The 19,034-nt window shown below is 45.0% G+C and overlaps 1 protein-coding gene across 5 annotated transcripts in view; it reads left to right on the top strand.

The window, feature by feature from the left end:
* Positions 1-18,833, top strand: part of LOC142033761 (OX-2 membrane glycoprotein-like) — a 45,186-nt gene extending 26,353 nt beyond the window's left edge. For 2 of the 5 annotated variants that reach the window (XR_012651323.1, XR_012651320.1), the window contains 5 exons: positions 18-79; positions 12,018-12,432; positions 15,805-15,966; positions 17,259-17,368; positions 17,662-18,833. The gene's annotated coding sequence lies outside the window, so the exon portion shown is untranslated. Of the gene's footprint in view, positions 1-17; positions 80-12,017; positions 12,433-15,804; positions 15,967-17,258 lie in introns of all 5 variants that reach the window. The other 3 variants (XR_012651324.1, XR_012651322.1, XR_012651321.1) reach the window with 3 other exon arrangements.
* Positions 18,834-19,034: the final 201 nt, after the last annotated feature.

Raw genomic sequence — 19,034 nt, 5'->3', positions numbered from 1 at the left:
CTTTGTTTTTTCTAAAGGTTTCTGGTGGCTACCACTGATTTCCTACAAACAGAGCGCTGCGGAAGGGAGGACAAGATATGTACGTGTCGGGGCGGGTTGGTTGCTGTGTCATTTTCTTATTTTGTAGCATTCACTGCTTGAATCCAGGGAATGTGTCTGAAAATCACCAGGGATTAACAGAATGTGCAGGTGTGAGTTTTAGCTCGCAAGAAGTGATTAGGAGGGGAAGGGGAGTGAGAGCCACAGCAAGTTGTTGGCATAGGTAGCATAGGAACATGTATGGTGACCTTAATGGTGCAGGTTCACAGAGAGGTTTTCGCTATCTTCCCCATCTTGTATCTCCTCTGTTCTTGTGTCTTAACTTTTCTCACGACCCACGTGCTTTTTTTTTTTTTTTTTTTTCCCCACCTCATATTTTGTTTGCCCTTTCAGCTGTTCACTTGCTATCGCCGTTGTAATGTGTCATCCTGTATTGGGTTTGCAGGGCAAGGTTTTGGTAGCGGGGGGGCTACAGGGGTGGCTTCTGTGAGAAGCTGCTAGAAGCTTCCCCCATGTCCCATGGAGCCAATGCCAGATGGCTCCAAGACGGACCTGCCGCTGGCCAAGTCTGAGCCCATCAGCAACAGTGGTAGCCCCTCTGAGATAACATATTTCAGAAGGGAAAAAACCCTGCTGTGCAACAGCAATTGCAGCCAGAGAGAGGAGTGACACCATGTGAGAGAACCAACCCTGCAGACCCCCAGGTCAGTGCAGAAGGAGGGGGAGGAGGTGCTCCATGCCCAGGAGCAGAGATTCCCCTGCAGCCCCTGGTGAAGACCATGGTGAGGCAGGCTGTCCCCCTGCAGTCCATGGAGGTCCACAGTGGAGCAGATATCCACCTGCAGCCCAGGGAGAGAGGACCCCACGCTGGAGCAGGTGGGTTCCCAAAGGAGGCTGTGACCCCATGGGAAGTCCATGCTGGAGCAGGCTCCTGGCAGGACCTGTGGAGAGAGGACCCCACACTGGAGCAGGTTTTCTGGCAGGAGTTGTTGACCCCACGGGGGACCCACACTAGAGTAGTCTGTGCTCCTGAAGGACTGCACCCTGTGGAAGGGACCCACGCTGGAGCAGTTCGTGAAGAACTGCAGCCTGTGGGAAGGACCCACGCTGGAGAAGTTTGTGGAGGACTGTCTCCCGTGGGAGGGACCCCATGCTGGAGCAGGGGAAGTGTGTGAGGAGTCCTGCCCTGAGGAGGATGAAGCAGCAGAGACAACGTGTGATGAACTGGCTGTAACCCCCATTCCCCATCCCCCTGCACTGCTGAGTGGGGTAGGTAGAGAATTCAGGAGTGAAGCTGTGCCCAGGAAGAAGGGAGGGGTGGAGGGAAGGTGTTCTGAGATTTGGTTTTATTTCTCATTACCCTACTCTGGTTTGATTGGCAATAAATTAAGTTAATTTTCCCCAAGTCGAGTCTGTTTTGCCCGTGACGGTAATTGGTGAGTGATCTCTCCTGTCCTTATCTCGACCCACGAGCCCTTTGTTATATTTTCTCTCCCCTGTCCAGCTGAGGGGGGGAGTGATAGAGCCGCTGTGCGGTGCTTGGTTGCTGGCTGGCGTTAAACCACAACAAAGGTTATACAAAGTGCAGTGGAAACAGCTGAATGATGTATATTTTGGCTCCCAGTTGATTGCATACGTTGTGGCAGTCCTGATGGGATGCCTGTAGATCTTTATGGGCAGATTTCATGCTGGTGAGACATGGAAAGGTTTGCTTTGGGCTGAAGAAGGGTGTAGAGACACGGGTCAAAGGAAGGCCTTATGCCATTTATTTTCAGCCATGGACAAACATGCTGTGAGGGTGTGGTTAGTCCAGTATGTGCCATCAATTTTGTTAAGTTATTGGCTCATCCTTTAGATGAGGATTTATTAAAAAAAAAGTAGGTCGAAAAATATTTTCACAATTAAAAGGCCCAAAAGTGTGACAGAGTCCCATTTTTCCAGAACTTGTTACTATAAACATGATTAAAAGAAAGGAAACTAGTGCAGACTGTACATCCTGGTATTTCACAAGTGACTTATCTGAGTGACTCACTCCCCATCAGAGAAAAAAACATGGCACCACTTATTCTTTCCACTGTTAGTAACTTAAAGTATTCCACTTCCAGATCTGAGAAGCTCTGATTAAATGTCATAACTGTAACTTTCCTTGTTATTTTTTCCAGTGTTTTTTTGGTTATATTTATGTGTTTTCTCATTTTCTTTTTTAACTGAGAAAAACTGAAAAGCTGTGAAGAAGGAAACATTTTGTGCCAGTACTCATTGAGGTTTCATTCTGGGAAATAATTATAGAAAAACAATTAATTTTTCGAAAGATAATGGAAATATTTTCAGAGACCTAGTATAGTATCACATTCTGCTTTTGCTTATGTAAATACAGCTATGCTGAACTCCTGGAGCAGCAGTGATGCAGTGCATACTCCTTAATTTATGTCATTTCATGTATGGCCTGAGATGCCTCTGAACAGTGACTGTGTACTAGAAACCAACAGCAAACCCCTCTTTCCAGGGATAATGAATCTGATAAGCATTAGTCCCTTCCCTATCATCATACAAAGCTCCTGCAGAGAGGCAGGCTGAGGTATTCTTAGACTTTTGGAAAGTCTTTTGAAGGGTAAATTTGACGACACATTATTAGGGCCCACAAGGGAGGGAGAGATGCAAAAAGGGAGCCTTAGGTATATGGTGTCTATGTCGTGACAATGCACAGTTGCCAGTCAAGGCTAAATGGTCATCCGCCTTGGTCGGTGGTACCCTCCTGGCATGTTTTTGATGAACTAAGCACACTGCTCACCTTTACTTGTTGGTATAAAGTATGGGGTGGTTTATGCATTTATGTGAAACACTATTATCATATTATTCACGGTCACATTGTGAGATTTGAATTCTGCCTGGTCAGCCTACAGGAAGTTCTTTTTTTACAATAGTTGATTAAAACATGGGTCCTTAGGTTTTGTGCTCCTGTTCACCAAAACACTTATTCATCTGAAATGCTTGTACACCAACATAAGCAGTTTGAGAAACAAATAGGATGAACTGGAAGCACGGGTCACTGATGTCATCAGTATTAGTGAGATGTGGTGGGATAAGTCCCAAGACTGGAGTGCTGGGATGGAGGGCTACAGGCTGTTTAGGAGGGACAGGCAGGGCAGGTGAGGTGGACTTGCACCGTATTTAAGGGAAAGATTTGACTGCACAGCCCTTACAGTTAGGGAGTATGTGTTTGAGAGCTTCTGGGTGAGGATTAGGGGCTTGGGAAACAAAGCAGATGTAGAGGGTGTCTACTATTGATAGGCCAGCCAGGATGATAGCACTGATGAGTTATTCTATAGGCAATCAGGAGAAATCTCTGGATTGGTAGCCCTTGTCCTTATGGGAGATTTCAACCTCCCAGACATCAACTGGGAATACCATACTGCTGTGACGAGCAAGTCTGGGAAAATCCAGTAGTTTGTTGAAGATAACTTCTTGTCACAAGTACTCAGAGAGCCAGCTAGGAAAGATGCCCTCCTAGACTTGTTATTTGTGAATAGAGAAGGTCTCGTGGGAGATGTGATGGTAGGTGGCTGTCTTGGCCACAGTGATCATGAAATGGTTGCGTTTAAAATTGTTGGTGTAATGAGAAAAAACGACAGCCGGGTTGCTACTCTCAGCTTCAGGAGAGTGAACTAAGCTATTAAAGAGAGCTGTTTAGCAGGGTACCCTGGGAATCTGCTTTTGAGGGCTTAAGGGCCTATGAGTGCTGGTCATTTTTTAAGAACCACCTTTTAGAAACAGGAACAGGCAATTCCACTGTCTCGTAAGTCAAGCAAGCAGGGCAGGAGACCAGCCTAGCTGAACAGGGAACTCCTCATGGAGCTCAAGAGGAAAAAGAAATTCTATGATCTCTGGAAGCAAGATCAGGCTTCGCAGGAAGATTAGAGAGCTGTGGTTCGCATATGCAAGGAGAAGACATGTAAGGCCAAAGCTGAACTAGAGTTGAAACTGGCCAGTGTTGTCTCAGACAACAAGAAAGGGTTTTTAAAGTACCTTAATAGAAAGAGGAGGTCTAAGGAAAACGTTGGACCACTACTTGTTGAAGATGGTCACCTGACAAAATAGGGATGAAGAAAAAGTGGAGCTATTCAATGCCTTTTTTGCTTCAGTCTTTAATAATACTGATAGTCCTTGGGTTTCCCAGTCCTCTGAGTTGGAGGACCATGACTGTGGGAACAGCGACTTTCCATTTGTGCACACTGAAATTGTAAGGGACCAGTTACATCAGTTGAATGTTCTTAAATCCATGGCACCTGATGGGATTCATCCCAGAGTACTGAAGGAGCTAGCAGATGTTACAGCAGAATCCCTCTCAATCATCTACCAAAGGTCTTGGGAGTCTGGGGAGGTCCCTGCTGACTGGAAGCTAGCCAGTGTTATTCCAATTTACAAGAAGGGTGTGAGCGAAGACGTGGGAAACTAAGACCTGTTAGTCTAACCTCAGTACCTGAAAAAATTATTGAGCAGACCATACTGGGTACTATTGAAAGACATTTAAAGAACAATGCAATCATCAGGCACAGTCGACATGGCTTCACAAAGGGAAAGTCCTGTTGAACTAATTTGATATCCTTCTATGATAAGGTCACCCGCCTAGCTGGAGGAAGAGGAAGGTGGTGGATGTCATTTTTTCTGGATTTTAGTAAGGCTTTTGAGACTGTCCCTCGCAGCATCCTTCTGGACAAGCTGTCCAACTGTGAGATGAGCAGGTACACGGTGCGCTGGGTGAAGATCTGGCTGAACAGCAGGGCTCAAAGGGTTGTAGTAAATGGGGCTACATCTGGCTGGTGACTGGTCACCAACAGTGTTCCTAAGGGCTCAATCCTAGGGCGAGTTCTGTTTAATATATTTATCAGTGATGTAGATGCAGGAGTCGAATGCACAATTAGCAAGTTTGCTGATGGTACCAAACTGGGAGGTGCTGTTGACTCTCTCGAGGGACGAGACACCTTGCAGAGGGATCTAGATAAATTGGAGCATTGGGCAATGATTAGTGGGATGAAATTTGGTAAGTCCATCCAAATGCCAGATTCTGCACCTGGGACAGAGTAATGCTGGGCGCAAGTATAAATTGGGAGAGGAGTTGCTGGGGAGCAGCCGTGCAGAAAGGGATCTGTAGGTGCTGGTGAGTCAGCAGTGTGCCCTGGCAACCAAGAGGGCAAGCCACATCCTGGGGTGCATCAAACACAGTATAACAGTCAAAAGAGGTGATTATCCCGCTGTATTTAGCGTCGGTGCGGCCTCACCTTGAGTATTGTATGCAGTTCTGGGCCCCACAATTTAAGAAGGATGTTCAGGTACTTGAATGTGTCGAGAGGAGGGCAACAAAGCTGGTGGAAGGGCCAGAAGGCATGTCCTATGAGGAATGGCTGAGGACTTTGGGCTTGTCTAGTTGGAGAAAAGGAGGCTGAGGGAGAAACCTCATTGCTCTCCACAGCTTCCTGAGGAGGGGAAGTGGAGAGGGAGGTCCTGAGCTCTTCTGCCTGGGATCCAGTGGTAGGACATGTGGGAATGGTTCAAAGCTGCAACAGGGGAGGTTTAGACTGGACAGTAGGAAGCATTTCTTTATCAAGAGGGTGGTCAAACACCAGAACAGGCTTCCTGGAGAGGTGGTCGATGCCCCAAGCCTGTCAGTGTTTAAGAGGCATTTGGGCAGTGCCCTTAATAATGTGCTTTAACTTTTGACAGCCCTGAAGTGGTCAGGCAGCTGGACTAGATGATCGCTGTAGGTCCCTTCCAACTGAATTATTCTATTCTTTTCTGTCCAGGAAGTTATTTCATATTCATAACCCCGAAGGAGGTCAGCATCTAATTTGGGCAGTTGCATTCAATTCTCCTCCAGTAAAAATGACAGCCTCCATGAATATCAGGCTGATATTAAACTGATATTCCAGTAAAGATTGTCAAATTCATGGATTACAGAAAAGTCCAGTGAAAGTCTGCATTTAACTAGGTCCCAAGGAGGAGACAGATTCATGAATCCCAGTGTTTTGCCAAAGTTAGCTACAAGGCTGTACCTGTCTCTAAAACCGGTATCTGTTTTCCTGTTACTGTGCATTGTCATAAAATATTTACTTAGTCAAAATGTAAAACATCCTGCTCTAATCAGCCACAGCACAGAGAGAGAAGCAGAGGCTATTTCCGTGTTTGCTGAAAGATGTTATCTTACCCTGTAAGCCAACCTGCAGAGGCATCCGGAGCTCCTGCGGGAGTGGGAGCATGCACACTACACATGTCACCAATTAAAGTCTTATCTCAAGGGATAAGGGCTTGCGGTGAGGATTCATGCTATAGCCTTCTTGATAGCCCATGTTGTGTAGAGCTTGTGGTTGCAGGGCATTAGACCGCCTTTTTTTGTTCAGTGAGATTTCTGGGGCTTTCAATGTGGAGTAAATTTTTCTACTATGTAGTAAACTCATTAATTACTGGCATGCAAAACAGCTACATATATTCCATTTCGTGGATTTCTGTTACTTGGATTTAGTGTTCAGCTCATACAAAGATGGGTGGCAGGCACCAATTAATGTAATACTGTAGTATTGCTCAATAGATGTGCAATGTGGTTTAGACTAGGCTTCAAACGTACTGAGCTGATCCTACACAACTGTATTCATGAATTTGCCCAAGATAAATTATTTTAGAAGATTTTTGCTGTTAGCTACAATCTTGGAGGAATGCCTCCTGGAGATTTAATCTCTCATAAGCAAATAAATAATACACAACCTGGATCTGCTTGCAGCAAACATTGTAGTAGAAGGTCTTCCACCTAGAGGCTTAAGTTCAAACATTCTGTGAAGGGCAAACAGGTTGAATGTCAATTCTTGATTCTGTCTCCTGTCCATTTGTTACTTGTGCAAAATTACTTGCATGGAGTTTGTTTACTGTATTACTGACTTACTGCTGAAGCTGAAAGTTGGGAAATTAATCTAACGCATGAGAGGGAAAAATGCAAAAGAAGTTAACTCATTTTAAGTTACGGGATTCTTACATAGTCTTGGCTTCTGTTTAAAATGAATCTAAATTCAAACATCCACTTCAGTTAGAGGTCCCAAGCAGCACAGAACATTTACAACCATTACACAATCTTTCAGCAAACTGTGGAAATTTTTAAGAATCTTCCATGAGAAAAAAATGCATGTGTGCCTACTGAGATGAAGCAAAAACTCTTCCTCTACTGAAATGTGAAGATGTAAGACAGACAGACCTATTTCTTCATCCTTGCTTCAACTCAGCTACCCAGGAGAAGAATTTTCTTGCCTGTTAGCTAGAAATATGTCCACCTGAGACATTTAAGGTATTAAAATATTATTTGTGTGATGCTCAGATGAGATTGGTGATATGTTCAGTCTTAAAGGGCCACAAAGAACTTCTTTTTTGTATGGGAATGCATACTTCAGCTGCCCCATGCAACACCCACTACATTGACATGGTAAGAGGCCATCCAATCCTATAGAGGTCATGTTCATAGTAAAGATGACCAACAAAGTGTGTGAGAACTGAACAGCACTGCTCTTCATGAAGATAGAAGAGCCTCACTAAAACTAAATGAAACGTCTGTATCAACACTTTCTGAACTGTCCTGCAAGCCTTTATGTCCTTTTCTTTGATGAATTAGTAGAGCTCAGGATGAATTGTACATTTCTATTTACTTTAACATGTTTAGCAAAACCCCTCCTAGTTGTCCCTAACTCCTCGTTTGCCAGGTGGCATCCTTTTAAGGCCAAAAGTAATGCATTACATGGGTGGTGTTTCCTGGCTGGTCTAATCTGAAGTTGAGTGAAATCAGCAAGATCCCCTCTTCTATACCCTATTTGAAGCAGTGGGTGTTTTAAAGGCAAAACACCCTTGTATTCTTAAAAGCGTGTCAGTAATTAGATAACCTGGGAAGGGGGGACTTTCTGAAAACTGTGCTCAAAATGTCCAAGCCCGGCTGCTAGGTAGCAAGTAACTGCATTTAGTTTTGGCTGCGGTTTACTTAGTTTCCTGGACTTGCCTGGACCGGAATTTGTCTGCTGGTGCCACAAAATACTCAGTGAGGCCCAAAATATGGTTTTGGGAGCTGAAGGGGAAGCCTGTTGCCCTCAGGGTGCTGTCGCAAAGTAGTTCACAGAGGGCAACAGGAAAGACAGTGTTTGTCCCAAATGGATGAACCATGATTTCGGTTACCTTATTGGTGAGACTAACGGGAATGGCCAACAAGGGTCCACCGATGAATGGGTGGTAAGTAATGCACGGGAAAAGGGTGTGTGAATTCCTCTTCTGCATTGAGCATTTGAAGCTAATTGCATGAAGAATGGAAAAGATCAGGACGTGGCCAGAGGCAGCATCATCTGCCCTTGAAATTAAAAAGCGGAAAGGAGATCCTAAAAAAAGTACCTTGCCCAGATAACAGGATGAATAATAGGAAAGCCAGCATTATATCCTTATGTAAATGGAAATTACAGAATGCAAAGCTTATGTATGTAATCTTAATTTAGCCTCCTTGGGTGTGTCAATGAGCATAGTCTCAACCTACATTTTCCCCATGGGGCTCTCCCTCATTTGGCGACTAGAGCAGACAGCGCTCGTCTGTTTTGGTTGTTCAAGATGCCGTTTTCAGTGATTTTCACTGCTCTGAGAGCTCTGTGTCAGTGCTTCAGAGGCCCATAGCTTCCTGTCCCCTCCTCCTCCTTCCTCCTGAGGAAGAGGAGAGCATGGGCATGCAGAGCCCTCAGGAGCTACAGGGGGGGTGGGCATTGTGCCTCGGCGGAGGGTCTGATGCTGAGGGCTCAGGAAATGAATAATGTGCTATCAGGTTGAAACGGCTTCCTCCCTTTGTCTTCTCTTTCTTTAAGGAACGTGAGTCATCATGGAGTAAGACAAAGATTTTACTGTGATGCAGACATAAAGATGGCAGAAGATTTATTTGCCTACCATAAAAGCCCTATTTGCCCTATCCTTTCAAGGTCTCGTTCATTTCTTAACCAAGGCAACCACTTCTAAAATAGCAGCTGATATGGTAACAGGCTAGCTGATTTCCAGTAGATCTAAAAGAAAGCTGCACGTGAATTAAAACAGCATTTTCAAATGAAATAATAAAACACCTATTCAGATAGAGAGGAAATGAAATCTTGCAGAAATTATTTTTTTATTCTTTTTAAATTAAAACAACCTATTTGAAAAAGTGGTATTATTCATCAGAAAATACTTTCTTCTGAACCTTTCTGTCAACTTTTTAGGAGAACTTACGAGCAGACAAACTCTGTAAAGCTTTCCTGTGGAAAAAAGTCAAGGGATCATTTATGACGACTGCATTAAACATTACAGGTACGTACCACTGACCTGAGCAGCAGTGTAAACATCCCCCTCCTCTGGGGTATCCCAGAGGGCACGATTTTCTGGACAGAGCTGCCAAATACATTTTATGTTTCTTTAGACAAAAAATGCTGTTTTCATACACCTGAAACTCCTGGAGATTTTTCAAACTTTTTTTTTTTCCCCTCCCCAAAGTGGTTGGACCCAGTTTGGCGTATTGTCAGCCCAAACCCCAGTATTTAATTCCAGGGGGTGGTGCGTGGCTGTGCCCTGGCTGTGCCCAGCTCAACCCCTGCCTGCCTTGCCGGGGCCAGTTGCCCTTCTGCACCCCCCACCCCCCCCCCCTCCTCTTTCGGTGGCTGTTGACAGAGACTGAGCCTGTGGCTTAGACATAGTAAAGCAATTACAAGGTGACACGGACACCTACGTGTCCGTGAAAATTATAGGGTATCGCTCTGTGTGCGTCACACCCTGAATACAGTCCTTCATCTGTTACACATATAACCTTCCTGCTGGGAACAAAATTACATTTGCAATAAATTCAGGGAAAACAAAGATAAGGTGGTAGGAGAAAAATATTTTTTGGAAAGGAAGTACATTAAAACTTCTATTTGGCACCTGAAAAATCTGTGCTATGCCTGCTCATTATTTCAAAAGCCTTTGCAAGCTCTGGACTGTCTCAGGAGAAACTAATGATGTTTATTTCTCCTTATCACAGTCTTTCCGCTCTGTGGAGGGCCACAGTGCAGTCACCATTAGTAAGAGGAAAACCAGAACTTCATCATTCAGATCTGTTTTCCTTGGAAGACCTGCCAGGGGCCCATTGCTCCCATCACCCGTGGTCTGCTCTGACGCTGCCCAAAGGGTATTGTCAGTGTAGGCAGCTTCACTTGTTTCTGTGGGTTTCATGACCCCGGAGTGAATTTGGATGAAATCAAAACTTGCACCAGAGCTTTGTGCCAGATCAGATAATCTGATGAGATGTCTTTAGAGTCTTCCTCTGAGCTTTCACTGTTGTTAGTCCCAGGGCCACTGTCTGAAGCAGCCACATAGAACACTACCACTTTTGCTTTCTAACAGCCTGCAGACCTCAGTTAGAGGAGCCCAAATCTTGCATGTGTGGATGGGGGATGAGTATTTTTAGCTTGGCTGATTGCAAATGTCATCTCTACGTGAATTTTTCTGACTGTATGCCACCCTTTTGCTTTGGGGATGTGGATGCCTCAGTTGCCTTCACCAGTGACTGAAGCTATATAAGAAAGAAAATACTAAAAGGTCACAGTATCCTCTCAGTATATGCAATTTGTTCCATGGCATCAAATGGTTCCTATAATGGAAGTGTTGCTGTACTAGCGGTGTTGAAGTGATGATGGGAGTACAGGTAGGAATTTATGTTCTGTGTACTTCAAAAGTAGGAGTTGTCTCAAAACACTGCCTGTGATAATATGCAATTTTTAAACCAAGTCTATCTGCATTTAAGTAACAGACTAACCTACTAGAGAGTGTATCTAGCACTTCAGAATGTCAAAGTGAAGCAAGAACGATTAGAACTTAAAAATAATTAATCCCATGCAACTAGTAATCAAAGGTGCATGTGCTGGTAATATAGCTCTTATTCTGGAAAGACAGTAGCTAGCAAACGGATTTTTATTTATGGAAAAAGAACCGTGAGAATGCTAGGGAGATTAATTTTAGACGTCTCGTTAAAATTTTCAAGATTGAATGAATAGTCTCCCTCCCCCATATATGGGCAAATTACAGTTCTCTGGGGTCCTGTAATAGGTTATGTTTGTTTTCTATTCTTTGGGACATAAGTGATAGTTAAGAACAATAACTATATTTTCTGGCTATGGAAAGCTGTACTTTGTGTGCCTTGCTGGGACAGTCCTTTGGGTAAGGCATTTTACAAGGATCAGAATAGTAAACGCAGGGAGGAAATTTTCACACTGCAGTCCTTCTCAGCTCTACTACTGATCCCAAGTGCACACTGTCAGCCGCAGGCTTGGCTGCTCTTCCCATGCTTGTGCTAGTGTGCAGGGTGGACCTGGAGTAAATCCCATTTCTTTCTTCCCCCCACCTCCTCCATTTCTGTAATGCATGAAAGAGTGGTTACACTAAATAGAAGGGGAGAAGCAGTAGTTCAGGATTTAGTCTTTGGTTTTCCTTTACTCTCTACACTGATGCTTGATGAGTGTTTCTAATGGTTATCTTTCAATGATTTTAATAGAGCTGTTCTAACAGTAAATCATGCCAGGGAATTTAAGTTCTCCGCCCCCACATATTGTAAAGGAGTTGTCCTCTTCCGTGATGGAAAGAGGTTAACTGTAGCTGCAACAGCTTGCATGGTATGCCTGTTCCCCTCAAATGCTCTCTGCTTAGACAAATGTGAAACTATAAAAATACTCTTTTCTTTTATTATTAATTTTCTTTTTTCTGGTTCATTTACCAAGAGCCCCCAGAAGGTGTTTATCCCAGAATATGATTGGGACAAGCTGTAACCAAATTCTTTTCCTGTGTGGTAGAAGAGAAAGCTGGGATTCAACCTCTCATCCCCACTAACCTTAGTACTCGCTGTATCTGATATGAAAACTGTAACATCAGACCCACTCTACTTTTCTGTTTTTACCTAAAAATCTGTACTCTCTCTTCAGGTGCTACAGGGATCAGAGGAAACCTATGGGCTGGCCTGAAGTTTTTTACTCATACAAATCTTTTGACTTCCTTTTGCTGCCACCTTCATGTTAGGAGGGAAGAAGGCAGCCCTGTTGTCCTGCATTGCGGAGAGGTGTGCTCCAGCTCTCGCACTGGGACCCTCCTCGTGTTGTCCATCAGTCATGCTCACTGCTCTGACCGCCTGGGAACAACCCCAAAGCTTGAGTTGCTTCCACTCCTTTGTGTCCGAAGGGCTAAGACTGGTACTTTCTGCCGTGGTTCGTGGTAGCTTTGCTTCCTGCTCAGTTTTTATCCGTTGTTGTAGCAGGAGCCCTACAAATGAACATGGATTGAGGCTCTTCAGTCCTGGATCGAGACCCAGTGGATCAAACTTGGGCCCAGCATACGGATCAGGTGAGCAGATCTCATTCTTAGACCTGCCTTAGCCGATCCAGGCAGAGGTACTTTACTGCAGTTGGAAAGGAGGCTTGTGGATGGATGATGGAAAGTGAGTGTATGACAGCAGACCAAAGGAAGACGTGTTCTCCTTGGCAAAGGACATAGTGAGGTCAGTGGGTCCCTACTCTGTACGTGGGAAGGCTTTCTTCACAATCAAGGAGTGAACCAGCCTGTTTATGGTGATTCATCCAATGTCCACTTAACTATAATGTGCACAAATTGTGAGATGCAATTCTTTTTTTTTTCCCCATGAGTCTTAAGGGAGCCTGGTGGGGGTTAGCTCAGATGCAACATTCCACTAGCCGTCTGCAGTGGGTGGGATGAATCCACACCAGAGTTGGGGTCCAGAGGGAAGATGACAAGGCCATCTTGATTATATCCTGTGTGGCAAATAAGGTTTTATTTTATGTTTGGATTAGTTACTTCCTGAAGGCGAAAGAAACTCTGAGGAAAGATGAGCATGTTTTGAAATACTATATCTGTCAGAGACAAAGCTGGATAGGAGTAGAAAATGCAGGAAATTAAATTCAAAAGAAACATGTTATTTTAATAAAATCAAAAGAAGTCAGTTATTTTAGCAGTTAATTTGGGACAGCCAAGTAGAAGCAAGCCCTGCAGATGAGGCAGCCTGTTAGCAGGTTTGGGGTAGGGATTGGGACCTGTGGCAATCGGAGAGTCACCAAAACAAAAGACTTTCAGCTCCCTGCCTTGACTTCATGTGGCTAGGCACAGCCGGGGCTCAAGGCAAGGATGGGACAGGGGGCAGCTTTCGTCCTTGTAGGAGATTCCTCTGGGTCAAGAAAGGTAGGAGGTGGCAGAGCTATTGTTAAGAAGAATCTTGCTCTGTTTCTGGAACATAACTTTTTGGATGATACGGTCTTTCACTGATACCAGAGTAATTAAAGAGCATATTTTTAGACTTAGGGGAAAGACATGAAATTGAATAAATAATGTAAAATGGGTTTGGTGTTCTCTGATTAAGCTAGTGAGAGTTGTCCTGGCCAAAAATGCAAATAAAAATGATACCCCACCTTGTAGTGCTGAAAACTGCTCCAAGTAAACCTGCTTAGCCCTGAAGTTTCAACAGTTTAGCTCTCTGGACACATAAGACTTCAGGAGAAGGACCAAAAGGGTAAGCAATTAAGGCTATAATTTAAGCTGCCAGGCTTTTGTTTTGTTCTTAATCAATGCAAACCACTTTTGGCTGGTGGCATGTCTTCCTGTCTTCCAAAGAACTGCAGAAAAGCACCTGCTCTTCCCTAAAACATGCTCTGTTCAGTCACTGCCACCGTGCCACAGCTCAGTGGCACCTCAAAACGGGTGCCGTGTCATCTTTCAGCACTGCAAGAAGACAAAGCAAAACCGAAGAAGCCCCAAAATATCACCCCCCAAAAAAAGAAAAAGAGGAAGTTGATCTGAGGTTGGTTGGGTGTAGAGGGGTTGTGCCTGTGCTCTGATGCGCCCCTTGAATTTAGGAGGGGCGGTCTGCAGGCTTGGCTCGCACTTTGGGGGGGGGGGGGATGAATAAGGGGCCGTGGTCTCCGGGGAGGACGATGCCGTGGGTGCTCAATCCCTGCCTTTTCCTGCCATCTAGTGGTGCACCGAAGGAGTGGGCTTCTGCCCCCGGCAGGGGGAGAGGCGGGCGGCGGGCGCTGGGCGCTGGGCGGGCACCGCTCCCGCACCCTCCGCTCCGTCCCCTGCTGCTCCTCGCAAGGCGGCCGGGCGGCAGAGGTTTTGGTCGCCCGTTCCCACCCCGTCTAGCCTGGAAAAGGGCTTCGGAGTTGTGCCGGCGGTGGGCTTGGCAGCGCTGAAGCGGAGGATGGGGGTATCCCAGCACAGGTTTTTTTTTTTGGTCCTTGCTGTTACCGGGCTGGGCGGAGCAGCATCCTCCAGGCTCGAACGCCCTGGTGTGGCCAGCCTGGCCACGGGATGATCCCAGCACTGCTGTTGCATTGCCCTTCCCTCATAGCAACGCACGGGCAAAATACCGGGAGACGCTGGGAACAAAATTCCCTGGTGTAGGCAAACCCCGCTGCGGCCTTCCTTGATATTTGACTGTATTCCCTCAGTAGCATCTGCTCTTTTTTTTGAGACTTTACCCTCACTTAACTCTTTGGGAATAACTATGAGACTAGGATAGTGAACTCAGATGCCGATGTCTATTGTAAGAGGAAATGTGACTTGTAAATGCCAGCAAATGGGTTGGTTTGACAGTTTGGTTGCTCCTATTCACCCACTCATGGGAACCATAAAACTTGATCTCTGTATATACTTTTGGTATGTTGAATAGATTTCAAGTGTATTATTTTTTCCCTGGAAGGACTTTGAGCTGCATTCAGCTTTTTACGCAGGCAGTGGCTCTATACTTGTGACTCACTAGACATTTTATATACAGAAAGTAATCCTGACCAGATCTAACCTTCAGGGTATTGTTTGTGCAAGCAGGTTCAGATTATCAGGGGTTTTAAGTAAAAACAGGTCCTAGAGGAAGTAGGATGCTTTGACATACTTGTCCAAAATTTCCATGTATGTAGAAAATGAAAGACAACAGCATGCTTTTACAAGTCTGGTACTTTCCACCTTACCCTTTGCAGTAATGAGATAAAGTAAAAAGAGGAGACTGCTTTTGTCTTTTTTTATTTATATCCTTTCCCACCCCCCACTCTAAAGAAACCGGAACGCATCTAACAGCAGGGGAGTGGGATGGCGGGTGATTTCCCTACCTGTGTCGGGGCACAGCGGGGCCGTGGGCTTCCTGGAGCAGCGGGGTAGGGTCTGGCAGCCAGGACGTGTCCCACCCCCAGCCAGGAGCAGGGTGACAGGGGACACCGGGGCAGCCCCAGCCCCGGGCATTTGGGGACGGGGATAGAACATCAACCCTCGAGCGGGGTCTGCTCCCTAACTGTTCAAGCCGCAGGTGATGGACGCACCCTCCAGGACACGGAGAGGACGTGCGTTATTGTGGCCAGAACGAGGGCTTCTTGGCTGTGGTCCCAGCAGTGGGTGGTGTTGATGGGTTAGACGCTATGCTCCTCACCCTTATTTTTTTTGCAGAGGTGCTCTTTCTGCTGGCGGTGGTCATTTTGGACCAAGGGGACAAGAGCCATCTCCCTCTTGCCTACCAAGCGGCCGTGGTGGCTGTGGCTGCTGCAGTGTCCAGCCAGGCAGTGCAGCCTCCCCAGCACGCGTGACCCTCTCCTAGCTATGCTTCTGTGGTGAGGATGCTCACCCTGTATATCTAGGAGCATGTTTGCCAGATAGCTTTTACAGATTTTCGCTAAGTTTTCAAAAGATCTAAACTAACTTCTCTTTCCAACCTGTCTTCAGGCCTCATCCCATGTAAGTGAGATGTCAAAGCACGTGACTCGATCACCTTCAGTCAGGACGGGGTTTGCAAAGAATTCTTGTGGTCCCCAACAACAGATCAACAAGCTGAGCTATTTGCATGCCAACTTACCACCAAAAGAGCTCAGTTATATATTTGGCCTAGTAAGTATGCATTTCTCTGGTTTCTAAGGTAAAAGGGTATTATGTCATCTCTGCAGGGGAAAGAAGGAAGAAGATGTTCCTAGCTCCTCTTTCCATAGTCTTTGCAGTAGGTGTTGGCAGATGTGTCCAGGCTCAGGACTGTCACAACTCGTGACAAAATAAATGCATATAATTTGAAAATTCATTTTTAGCTGTATAAAGAGCTCTCACAATCCATGCTTCCCTTGACATTATGGCCTTAAGGTTGTTTTAATAATATTAGGGTGAAAGTTTATTATGTAGTACCTGTCTGTTTTCTGGAACAAGAATGGTGTTTCCAGATCTATAAGTTCACAATTTTTATCTAGCACAGGGCATTGCCTCATTTTCTTCTCCCCTGTAAAGCAACTAAGGAATTATCTGAGAACTGTATTTGCTGATTCAGAGAAATAGGATCTTAGAAGGTAGCGAGTCTTGATTTTTAGGCATTGTGCTTCAAGAAAGATGTCAACCAATTTGAGAGAGCAGAGAGGACAGCAGCAAGACTGCTAGTCTGAGGAAGGGCTGAATGACTCGGGGTCATTTAGCCTACTGTGAGGTGTGATGTTTTCAAATACATAAATGCAAACCTGTAAAGAGGGTAAGAGTAAAAGTTCTCTGTGTCTACTTCAAATAGAATACGAAGTAACGGCTTTAAGTCTGTGAAAGGATTTTCAGGCTAAATGTTAGGAAAAGCCTCTATTGTTAGTGATTACAAGATGCCTGAGTGACCAAGACTATCGCTAAAGGTCTTTAGAAAGAAGTTAGAGAAAGGTCTGTTTGGGATGGCTTCAGTATTGCGATCTTGTCCTGGGTCATATTGTCCTTCCCAGCCTTCTTTCTCTTGCCTTTTACTCTGCAATCGTAATGCCATTTCATTCATTGTATAGCTAGGAAAGATGGAGTGTTGAAAAGCACCCAGCCCTGAGAAACCTAGTGAACCCTCAATGTTGACCCTAGTTAAAGTGCAGGCTGGATAAAGGGGTGGCCAGAGTGCCCCATCCAAGTGAGATCTGCTGTGATCTTAAGCATAGCCCTAGGTGGCTTTACCAAGAGCAGATGCATCATGTTTAGCCAAAAATACGGGCATATGGCTTTCAGGAAGGCAGTTCCGTTTTGTTATTGGAACTGATAGCCAGAAACTGTCTGATTTCCAAGCAGTTAGCACTCACGTTTCCTAGACGTGAAATGGGTGCATTTTTGCAAAACATGTTGAGAAATGTGTTACAAAAGCTACTTCAGGGATGACTTACATTTCTTCTCTTTTTTACTAGGGAAAAAATTTCCCAGGGCCTTCTGTGCTGGTGACAGATGCTACAGTGCTAATTCTGATACCAGATATCTATCCTCTTGCCAACAGACAGGTGCTGCAAACCTTGAGAAGGTGAGGAAATGAAGCCTTGTACATCCACCTGACCCAGTTAAAATCTCTCTCTGAGCTTTCCTCAGCTTGCACGTCTCGGTGGAAATCTGCACTTCAGCAAGGGCTACACCCCTAGAGGACTATTGCAAAGAAACATGAGGTTCTCCAGGATCCCGGGGAGAGCTTTTGCTCTTGTTTTGTTCACTTGTACTTTGAGCTTGTTTCCTGGCACCCACTCCTGTAATTTGACGTCAGCCGGAGTACTTCAACACTTCTGATGTGTCTCTGGTTTGCCTTTCATTTCTCTTTCGTAGGCTTAGAGCTCTGAAGCCCCTCCAAGAAAAAAACAGAAACCACACTGGAAGATGAGAGCCTTGCATGGGTATTGAAAGACGTTTATGCTCAACCTTTGTTTCATTATGACAAGTCAGTGTCCAAAATCAAAGCGTGCTTATTACTTCCCATCACTTGCTTATAATGTGAGACCGCTGTTTTAGTAAAGTCTGTTCCCAGACTGCAGAGAAGAGGAAGCTGATAGATCACAGGGGGTTTCAGCCTCTGAGCGAGGTAGTCGACCGTCATGTGCATCTGTGAGGTCCCCAGCTGGGGAGCTGGTAGTGATACTATAATCACAAATTACATAAGTTGAGTTTTTGTGTCTGGCTTTCTTACCACGACAGAGGTTGCCACTGTAGTTAACCTTTTAAATACAGCTTTCTTGAGAAAATGGAGGGTCTACTGAAGCTACCACTTCTTCCAGAAAACCATGACTGTCAATGACTAAGGCATGGACAAAGGAAGCTGCAAGTTATTTTATTCATTTTTTTCATTAAATGCAATCAAAATGGCATTTCCCAAAGGTTCTGGGCCTTTGCAGAATTTGTGAAAATGCAGCAAAATGAGGCTAATTCCCTGATGTAAAGTTTAGGTAGTAGACTTCTGGGTATTAACAACTTAAAAAAGGAAGAAAGAAATTTAGCAGAAGCCACCCCTGCTTCACCATCCTTCCCATAATCTAGAAACACTAGAAAGTAGGCAAGTTTCTCAGTGCACACTAAAATTCAACAATCCCATCTCTTTTACTGGGGCAGGTGGTGTTTTAGAACAGGTTACATGAGAGAAAATGAATGTAGCCTCTGAGACTGTAGCCACAAATCTGTGAATAGTGACTTCATGGATTACCTTGAGCTCTGAAGAACTGTTGTCTGTAAAAAGTAAACACCTACACACCAGCTGGTGTGAGGTGAAGTAGCTCCATAGATTTTGATGATGCTGAATCCCTTTGTGTCAGGTGAAAATCTGGCTCTTTGTGACCACAAAGCGAACAGTGCCGAGACCTAAAGAGACGCGGTCTCAGTTCCAGGTCTCGATCAAGACACGTGTCAGTGCATCTGGATACATGCAGAAATGCTGCGTATGCGGTAGGTGTGCCTTTTTCTAGATACTACCCCAGCTGAGGGGTAAGTAGTCCACAGAAAATATTATTAGCCACAATTTCAGATGGAAAGATATAGATAGATGGCTAAAAATAAGTTTAAAAGATGCTTATTAGCCAAGGCAGTCTGATTTTAGGAAATGTTGAGTCCCAGTGCACACGTCTTGCTGGGATGGACTGGAGAGATGGTCTGTTAGTTACTGTTGGTTTCTAACTGCAGTATCATAAAGTTCCTTTTTGTATGCTGGTAGT

The sequence above is a fragment of the Buteo buteo genome, chromosome 8 (assembly GCF_964188355.1).
Source record: "Buteo buteo chromosome 8, bButBut1.hap1.1, whole genome shotgun sequence".
NCBI lineage: Eukaryota > Metazoa > Chordata > Aves > Accipitriformes > Accipitridae > Buteo > Buteo buteo.
Note: the sequence above shows the minus strand (reverse complement) of the source record. Positions and strands in the feature narration are given on the sequence as shown.